This window comes from Phocoena phocoena, chromosome 10 (assembly GCF_963924675.1).
Source record: "Phocoena phocoena chromosome 10, mPhoPho1.1, whole genome shotgun sequence".
In the NCBI taxonomy this organism is placed as follows: Eukaryota; Metazoa; Chordata; class Mammalia; order Artiodactyla; family Phocoenidae; genus Phocoena; species Phocoena phocoena.
The window spans coordinates 41,732,809-41,743,320 of NC_089228.1; the positions used below are offsets into that span (position 1 = coordinate 41,732,809).

A 10,512-nucleotide genomic window follows, 5' to 3' on the forward strand; every position below is an offset into this window, starting at 1 on the left:
AAAAAAACTAAGAAAGAAGTGCTGAAATATTCAACAGCCACACTATTGGATTATTCAACAGCAACACATTGGACTATTCAACAGCAAGGTCTTTAAAATTCTGAAGGATAATAATTTCTGGGAATTCTCTACCTAGTCACACTAACAAATAAACGTGAGGACAGAATGAAAGCATTTTCAGATGTGCAATATCGCAAAAGATACTTCTCTTTCACTCTTTCTTGTAAAGAAGGAAAAGTTGTTTCATCGACATGGAGTAAATCAAGTTAGACTTGGAATTCAAAACAGGAGAGAGGTAAAAGAAATTCTCATGATGATGGTAAATGCAACAGGCCTAAAGAACAGACAGTCCAGATTAAAGGAGAGGGGATAGGGCTCCTGGAGGTAAGCCTCACAGAAGAAGATGAATTGACAGTTAGCATCAGCAGAGGAGTTTTACTGCTGTCCCAGAGACTGAAGATTAATTAGCAACAGGTACATTAAAGAAAAGTCAAGCAAACTTTTTAATTCAAGGAAAAACAAAGCATTTTTATAAGGAAATGTAATTATAATACATTACTGACTTCCTTTGAGTCATACCTACACAACCATAATAATGTGAACACTGAATAACCACACTGAGAGGAGGAAAGGAAGAGAGGTATAAAAGCTAAATTCTCATCTTCTGAAGTAAAAAGTCATCATATGACTGAAACTGAAAAACAAATCAGGAAATAGCAGTATAAGCATGTTGTTTAGAAGTGTAAAGCAAAATACCAGAAGAAACTGCTTAAAAACATGAAAATACTGGGACTTCCCTGATGATCCAGCGGGTAAGACTCCACGCTCCCAATGCAGGGGGCCCGGGTTCAATCACTTGTCAGGGAACTATATCCCGCATTCTGCAACTAAGAGTTCACATGCCACAACGAAGAGTTCACATGCCACAACTAAGAGTCTGCATGCCACAACTAAGACCCAGCACAACCTAAATAAATAAACATTGTAAAAAAATGAAAGTATTGATAGATGCCTCTGGGACAGTGGGAGTTGGGAGTGCTGAAAAGTGCTCTTTTAATATTTAAGCTTTGTGTTACTTAGCTTTAAACCATATACTCAGATTATAATAAAAATTAAGCTTAAAAAGGTGTTAAAAGAACAAAAATAAGAGTAATTGTGGATCAAGGTAAAGAGTTCTATCTAGCCTAAGGGCTCTGGGACCTTTGCTGGGTCTTACCTCTCAGAGAGATGTTGCTAGAATCTAAGTTGCTGGTGCTGCCACCAGGCTGCTCTGATAAATGTTATTGAAAATGGCTTAAGAATTGGAGCAAGAATTGGAGATATGAACAGAGACTGCCAGCTAATCAACATTTCTAAGACTAATTACAAGTAATCGCTCTAATTCATCCAGCTAATAACAGCAAGTGTCATCCCAACTCAGCTATCTACATATGCCTTTGCTGCCTTCCTCTTCTCCTTTCCCTCCTTCCATTTCCCACCATTGTTTAATTGGCCTTAATACTGATCTGAAGTGTGTTTTATGCAATAAATTTTATTCTGTAAGCTTTATGCTCCCAGGTTTCATTTCAAAAGCTCATGAAATTAACTTTAACTCTCTAGCACTTACAGTCAGAAACACTTGAGTAAACATTCAGGGTATAATTTTTGCTGGGGTTATGGTTTTATTGTTATTTTTGTTTTTAAATCTTCACCAGGGACTTCCCTGGTGGCGCAGTGGTTAAGAATCCGCCTGCCAATGCAGGGGACATGGGTTCGACCCCTGGTCTGGGAAGATCCCACATGCCGCAGAGCAACTAAGCCCATGCGCCACAACTACTGACCCTGCGTGACACAACTACTGAAGCCCGTGCGCCTACAGCCCGAGCTCTGCAACAAGCCACCACAATGAGAAGCCCGCACACCACAACAAAGAGTAGACCCCACTCGCCTTAACTAGAGAAAGCCTGCACACAGCAATGAAGATCCAACAACAAAGACCCGATGCAGCCACAAATAAATAAATTTATTTATTTATTAAAAAAAAAATCTTCACCAAACAGGCTACCAAGCCTCTGCAGACAAGGACTCTAAGCTTATCCATTCCCATTGGTATTCTCACACAAGATAGTAAAAGCTCAATTTTCTTAGAGAATAGAACATAATTAGTCAGAAGACACATACATTAAGTTGTTATTTCTATATGGCCCTTAACTAATGTTTTCTTTGGCTCAGTGACAGAATAAACGGAATTTTAAAAATTGTTTCTTTTCTCTTAGCTAAGGAAAGATCATGAGAGGTCAAATTTTAACTGGATTTGAAGTTACACTGTAACTTATAAGAAGAGAAAGAGGAAGCAGGGTGTTCTCTAAATAGAAAGTCTACAAAGTATCACTAACACCAAGTTCTGCCTGGAGTTTTTCCAAAATTAACCAGTCAACAGGCTCTGCTAAGTTCTCAATGTAATAAGTACATGGAAACCAAGACAGAAGACTCAGTGATGAACAAATATCTAGGCAAAATCTTCTCCCTGTTGCAAAAAGAATGGCCCTCAACTGGTGTGATGTTTCTCATTTCAGTAAAACTCTCTCACATTACTTATTTATGAAATAGATCTTAGAAGTTAAAGAAATTCCCTCCAAGAAGATTATCTGGTCATTAACTATGCTGTTGATATCAAATCTCTAAAGTTCAAAGTAATACTGTATACTACAATAAACTGGTGAGGTTATCAGAATCCAATAGGTATCAACTATTAACTAACAGAACAGGAATACTACCTAGTTTCTTTCAAGACAGGGGATTTGATATCAACCCAGAGTCCTAGTTTCTGTTAAGATGACACATATTTTGGAAGATATATCAAAATAGGCATGAGCTTGCACTCTCTCTTCTTGATCTCAGAGACCATGGACTTCAAAGCCTATTAAGCTTTGAAAATAAAGGCCCATGGAGATGTGTGGCCAAGATGGCAGAGCAGGAAGACCTTGGCCTCACCTCTTCCCACAGGCACACCAAATTACAGCTCTTTACAGAGCAACTACTGATGAGAAAAACTGGAAGACTAGCAGAAGAGATCTTCTACAACTAAAGATATAAAAAAGGAACAACAAAACGGGCAGGAGGGGAGGAGAGCCAGTGTAACCAAGACCCATACCACAGTGGGGGCGACCCACAAATGGGAGGATAATTACAACTGCAGAGGCTCTCCCCAAGGGGCGAGGGGTCCAGCCTCACATCGGGCTCTCCAGCTCGGGGTTCCTACATCAGAAAGATGAGCCCCTAGAACGTTTGGCTTTGAAGGCCAGTGGAACTTACTTTCAGAAGAGCCAAAGGGCTGTGGGAAATAAGAGACTCCACTCTTAAAGGACACACACAAAATCTCACATGCTCCAGGACCCAGGACCGAAGCAAAAATATGAAAGGAGCCTAGGTCAGATTCACCTGCTGATCCTGGAGAGGCAGGAGGCAACTGGCTCACCCTGGGGACAAAGATGGTGGCAGCCATCTTTAGAAGCTCACTCTACCACAAGGACACTGGGGGTGGCAAGTGCCATTTTGGAGTCCTCCTTCTAGCTTACTAGCACAAGGACCTGGCCCCACCCACTGCCTACACTGGCTCCATCAGCATCAGTACCAGGGACACCTCAGGCCAATCAACTAGCCAGGCAGAGACACAGCCCTACCTACCCACCAGCAGACATGCTCTCTTATGCCCCAAGACCCAGCCCTGTCCACCAAAGGGCACAGGACCACCCCTAGACACCAGGGTCCCAGTACTAGCCCCAGGATCCTGCCACCAGAGACCCTGGGACCCAGCTCAGCCCACCAGTGGGCTGGCACTAGCCCTAGGACCAGCCTCACCCACTCATGTGTAGGCACGAACCCTGGGATGCCCTAGGTCCCTGCCCCACACACCAGTGGAGAGACAACAGCCCCAAGACCACCGCAGTCCCACAGCCTGCCATATCAGGACCGAGCCCAGCCCCCTGGGCCCGGGCTCTGCCCACCAGCAGGCCAACACGAGCTCTGGGACACCATGAGCTCTGCAGCCAGTGGATATAGCCAGTAAAATCACCTACATCCACAATGAGTAGTTAAGGGATACACGAAACAAAAAGATACAAAAGATGATATCAAAAGAGTAAACATGCGGGGCAAGGAGGAGGAGAGGAGCAAAAATGCAGGGTTGTTAAAATGTGTCTGATGTAAGAGATCAGCAGCTTAAAATAATCATAGACAGACAGACTGCTATATATAAACCTCACTGTAACCACAAGCCAAAAATCTATGATATACACATTAACAAAAAGAAAGAACTTCTTTCAAGTGCACATGGAACATTCTCCAGGACAGTGTGCTTGGAAAACGAGATTGCTACATGCAAAATAATCAAAATGGACTACTCTCTCACACTATGCACAAAAGTAAATTCAAAATGGATTAAAGACTTAAACGTAAGACCTGAAACCATAAAACCTCTAGAAGAAAACAGAGGCAGGATGCTTTCTGACATCAGTCTTAGTAATATTTTTTTTGGATATGTCTCCTCAGGCAAGGGAAACAAAAGCAAAAATAAACAAAAGTAACTACATCAAACTAAAAAGCTTTTGCACAGTGAAGGAAACTATCAATAAAACAAAAAGGCAGCCTACTGACTGGGAGAAGATATTTTCAAATGATACATCTGATAAGGGGTTAATATCCAAAATATTGAAAGAACTCAAACAACTCAAGATCCAAAAAAAAATGAACAGGGACTTCCCTGGTGGTGCAGTGGTTAAGAATCCGCCTGCCAATTCAGGGGACATGGGTTCGAGCCCTGGTCCCACATGCTGCAGAGCAACTAAGCCCGTGCACCACAACTATTGAGCCTGAGCTCTAGAGCCTGCGAGCCACAACTACTGAGCTCTCGTGCCACAACTACTGAAGCCCGCGTGCCTAGAGCCTGTGCTCCGCAACAAAAGAAGCCACTGCAATGAGAAGTACACGTGCAGCAACTAGAGAAAGCCCGTGCGCAGCAGTGAAGACCCAAAGCAGCCAAAAATAAATTAAAAAATAAAGTTTTAAAAAAAATGAACAACATGAGTAAAACATGGGCAGAGGATCTGAACAGACATTTTTCCAAAGAAGATATTCAGATGGCCAATAGGCACATGAAAAGATGCTCAACACCACTAATCATGAAGGAAATGCAAATCAAAACCACGATGAGATACCACCTCTCACCTGTCAGAATGGCTATTATCAAAAAGACAACAAATACAATAAGTGTTGGCGACAATGTCAAGAAAAGGGAACACAGCACCGTTGGTAAGTTAGGGCAGCCACTATAGAAAAGAGTATGGCACTTCCTCAAAAAATTAAAAATGGAACTACCATATGATCCAGCAATTCCATTCCTAATTATCTACAGAAAACAAAACACTAATTAGAAAAGATATACGTACCTTTATGTTCAATGCAACACTGTTTACAAAAGCCAAGATATGGAAGCAACCCAAGTGCCCATCAATAGATGAATGGATAAAAAACATGTATGAGATACACACACACACACACACACACACACACACCAGAATATTACTCAGCCATAACAAAGCAATGAAATCTTGCCATTTGCAACAACCAATGGACCGACAGGGTATTATGCTAAGTAAAGTAAGTCAGAAAGAGAAAGACAAACACTGTATGATTTTACCTATACACGGAATCTAAAAAACAAGTGAACAAACAAAACAGAAGCAGAGTTAGAGTTACAGAGAACAGAGGGTCGCCGGAGTGGAGGTAGGTAGGGAAAGGAAAGGAATAGGTGAGGGAGATTAAAAGGTACAAACTTCCAGTTATAAAACATAGTAAATGAGTCAAGGGTATGAAACGTACACTGTGGAGATACAGTCAATAACTATGTAATATCTTCGTATGATGATATATCATAACAAGACTTATCATGGTGACCATTTTTAAATGTACAAAAATACCAAATCACTATCTTGTGTACCAAGAATTAACATAGCATTGTAGGTCAATTACACTTCAAAAACAAACTCAAAGAAAAGAGATATGATTTGTGGTTATCAGAGATGGGCGGGAGGGCGGGGGTGGACGGGAGAGGTGGAATTGGATGAAGGCAGTCAAGAAGAGAGATGTGTGAGTAATCTGAATGTTCACTGGACTGTATAAACTACATATATCTTCATCACAGAATTGCTTAGTTTACATCCGTCCTCAGGATTCTATCACCTCTCCCTTGGCTGACCTCACAGCTATGACAATGTTTTAAAAAGAAAGTCCATTCTTAACTGAGGAAACAATGTTTCTTCAGATAGAAGCTGCAACCTGATTCACTTTCTGCCTTATACTTTTTTCACCTGACCTTTAAAAGGAAAAAAAATGCTTTAAAGGTTTCCAATCATGGATTTCTGTTAATTGTCTTGCAATTTCAAACTTATCACTGTTTGACATTACAAAGGCTTACACAAATGATTTTAAATGAAAAGAGGAGTTGCAAAATAGGAATATTAAGAACTGCCTGGATGTTTAAATCAATATTGTTTTCTACATCAAAAATCCATAATGAACATGTCAATTATTTTCAGTTGTTAAGTAACTCATTTCTATACCATGTCCGAGGACTACTGGAAAGTTCTTTTCATTTACTTAGGTGATCCACTGAGGACCTGCAATGCACCAGGCTTTACGTTAGGAACTGAGGACTAGAGAAGAAATCAATGTTAAGGTGTTTCTAATATGTTCTACATATTTGTAACCTAGTTGGAGAAACAAAGTATTTATTAATGACTTCATCATTTCTAGGCAGCAAAGTGAGTGGTTCAAACAGTGCTATGGCTCGATCATTCTTTCAGTCCTCGTGTCCATCAGACAGTAAGTACACTGCTAACGAATCATAAGAGACAGAATGTGAAAACTCATGTAGACGTTTGGTGTCTAGTTCCTGTGACAGTAGACTGTTATGGGAGCTCAGTGAAGGAAAAGACATTGGAAAAAAGGCTTCGCAGAGACGAGGAGTATCTGTTAAGTATGCTGGCTTCATCTACGCTCTTTCAGTCCTTATAATACTGTGAAGTAGAAACGTTCCCATTTTACAGATGAAAACCCCATTCAGAGAGATTAAGTAACATGGTCAGGACACACAGCAAATAGCAGGTGAATCTAAGTCTAAATAAATCTAAGTCTGTTCTGACTTAAAAAACCAGAGTTGTCTCGGCTCTACCATAGATGTGATCAGCATGTAAAGAGGGGAAGAGAGGAAGAAAACATTCTGGATAGAAAGATCAAAATAAGCCCAAGCTTGAAGCAAAAAGAGGGTGGCCAAGTCTGGTGAAAGGGAAAAAAAAGAAGAAAAAAAAGCACTGGGCAGTTACGGGAAATAAGGTTAGGGGATAGACTGTGAAGAGGCTAGAATACAGGTGGCTAAGAAATGTGGGCTTATTCCTGTAAGTCAATAAAATGGAACTGGAGATTGTAAGCGGGACAGTAGAGGATGAAACTTAGGGCATTAGGAAGGTGAACACCACAGGACAGAGATGGACTAGAAAAAATGTATGGCATAACACAGAACAAATTTTTAAAATCCCAAGCACTTCGATATTTAAATAAACCCAATAACAATACTTTCATAATACAATAATCAAACTATCTCTTGTACGGATCTTCCTTAAAACATATCTCTAGGCACTTTTACAAATGGCCATTATGTCCTATAATTCTTATATGGATCAGAAACCACTTCCACCTCCAATGCATCTAAAAAAGAATACACCTGAGGTCGGAGGCCACATTTTAAAACCACGCCTCAGAGCAGCAAGGGCCAAACAAAAGAAATGAGCAGAGACTCCAACTCACAAACTCCCTGGCAAAGAAAAACAAAGTTGTAAAAAAGTTGTATCTTCATTTACAGGAGCATTTAGAACTATTTTTTTTCAGGGAAAAAAGTTAAGCACTGAAAAATTAGAGAATGACTTTCATATAACCCCAGATTTACTTTCTCCCCCAAACAAATTTATAGTTTCCACTTCTCACAAAAATCAATACAAAAGCATCAGCGTCACCACTTCAGTGCCAAATTTCCTTTCTCTTCTATGGATATAGAGCTTTTTTTTTTTTTTTAAGGTCTGGACTAGTGTATTTATTGCCTCCTTGGCAGTTATCATCATAACTCTCAAGTTCTCCATCCCATTCAATCTTTGCCACAGGAAAATTCGATTGCATTTCGTAACCTAACGCTGAGCGGCAATCAAGCCAAGGCTCCATATTTCTTAAACACAACTGAGACCTGGTGTAGGATCACATTAAAACCCTTTAGTGACTATCAGGTAGACAACAATAACCTAATTAGCCAACACAGCACACGTGACACTGGCCCCGCCAGTACCTCAGTCAAAGACACTTTCCTAGACTCATTCACCAACAAGGTGATCACCCTGTGATGGGGAACCGGGAGAGAATAAGGAAATCTAACAAGGAAAATATGGTGGGAAGTGTGCAGCTGGGGTTTTTCAAGTAAATTACAGTGAAGATAAGTGGTGAGGGGGGTGGGCTGAGGAAAAAGTAATCTTCTTTTATGCAAAACATCTGATGTCGAGATGGCCTCACTTCCAATTCTGCAGCCCTAACTTTTAACTGAACCTTCCAGAAAGTTAAGTGAGCTTGAGGTTCTGGGGAGCATAGGAAATGCCGAAACCACATCTTGATGTCCTCATATCCTTGTATAGGAAATGCGATAACTGTGCCTAAGTCCCAAGATGTTTTAACTTATTTAGGGATAGATAAGCTTCTCAATAATCACATCTGCTGCTGCTGCCAAAGACTTTGAGATGTGGTCACTGGATTTTCAGTCTAGAGGTAAAGCATTAAACACAAAGTGAGTAGAACAAAGTTATTCACAGACAAGAAAAGCATAGGGGCTGATAGTAATGCTAAGGGAAATACATGTTTTTGCTTTTGTTTTAAACCCAGGACGAACCCCAAACCCTACAAATACCTAATTTACAACTCTAACAACCAGAGCCTATTTCTCAGAGCCTCAAGAGCTTGGCTTTACCGAAAAGTCAATTTACAGGGCCAACATTCTCGACAGTAGCCCCTGACTGTCCACGTGGACTTAACAATCTTCTTTATGCTTGGGCGGTATAATATGGCGGTATAATATTTAAAGACAAGTAAACCTTTTAGGACCTTAAGAGTACTGACTGTACTTTAAATTTTTCATGCATCCTCAAGACCGGTCACGAAGGCTTCAATGCCCAGATAAAGGTTTATCCATTTGTGTGTGGCCTCTAACATGCTGCTATGGGTCCATGAAATTAAAAAAAACTTCTCGTTTTCTCTCCTAAGCAATAAGGATAAATTTAGCCGCCACCTCTCCAAACAATAAAAAATAAAATAAAGTGGGGAGGAGCGTGCCCCGAAGGGCTGCATCCAAACGGCGAGCCGGGCTCGCCGGAAGACGGTGCGCAGCTTCGGTCCCTTGCCGTGGGCTCTGAGGCCGAGTTGAGCGGAGAAAAGCTGGCGGGACAGCCGCTCCCGGGCCTGTGGCGACTCGGGCGCGGCGCCGCGAGCGGCCGCGCCCGGCAAGTAAGGCGAGGAGCGCGCGGGGTTCCCACACCCGGCCCGCAGCCCCGGAACTCAAGAAGCCTCCCCGCTGCCGGCGGCCCACACCTGCCGCCCCACCCGCCGCCCCGCAGACCCCTTCGGGCAACGGCTTCCGGCCCGCGGAACTCACAGCTTCAGCCGCTCGTAGGTTGTTGCCGCCATCCTGCACCACAGCCTCCTCCCTGCTCTTTCCACCCGCCCCGCCACCTCGAATACAGCGAAACCGGTCACCCTGGCACGGCGGCCGCAACGCCCCGCCTCGTCCCACCTCCTCTCCCTGCCCGGCCGGGCTGCTCCCGAACGGGAGGCGGCCGTGGACAAACTTAGCGCGCGCGCTATAGAACGCTAAAGGCGCAGTCCGATGCGGTGTATGGGAGTGCGCCGAAGAGCGCCGTGACGTCACCGCTGCGGATTGGCGGAGCGCGTGGTGGGGAAAAGGCGGAGCCTTGGGAGCTGTGGACTAGCGCCGTGACGCCCGGTGCAGGGGCGAAGCGCAGCGCTAGTGTCGGGGAGCCTGTTGTAGCTGCGTAAGGCGTGATCTATGCTACAGTGCTATTTTTGCCAGTGCGGGGCCAGTGGCGCAATGGATAACGCGTCTGACTACGGATCAGAAGATTCTAGGTTCGACTCCTGGCTGGCTCGAGGCGTGCTTTTTAGCTACAACTGGGTTTGATGTTACAGGACGTCCTTAGGACTCTGGTGTGAAGGTTAAATATCTTGAATTTAACGCTACTGTGCCCGAAATGTCATCTTTTAAGCTGTGTTTGGAAGCCGGAGTTGTGTGAGGTGGTTTGTAAACTGCAAAGCGTCCTAATTAATGATGCACACGAGGAGACTCTGTAAATGGGTTACATGTGGGAAAACACACCTAGAATGGTGGTAGTTTGCAGTAGGGGGGGCGTGCTGTGGCCCGAGGTTAGC

At 43.0% G+C, this 10,512-nt stretch overlaps 1 non-coding gene across 1 annotated transcript; it reads left to right on the forward strand.

Moving 5' to 3' along the window:
- The first annotated feature begins 10,160 nt into the window (after positions 1-10,160).
- On the forward strand, positions 10,161-10,233 carry TRNAR-ACG (transfer RNA arginine (anticodon ACG)). The gene has a single exon. It is a non-coding gene; the product is annotated as a tRNA-Arg (tRNA).
- The last annotated feature ends 279 nt before the right edge of the window (positions 10,234-10,512 follow it).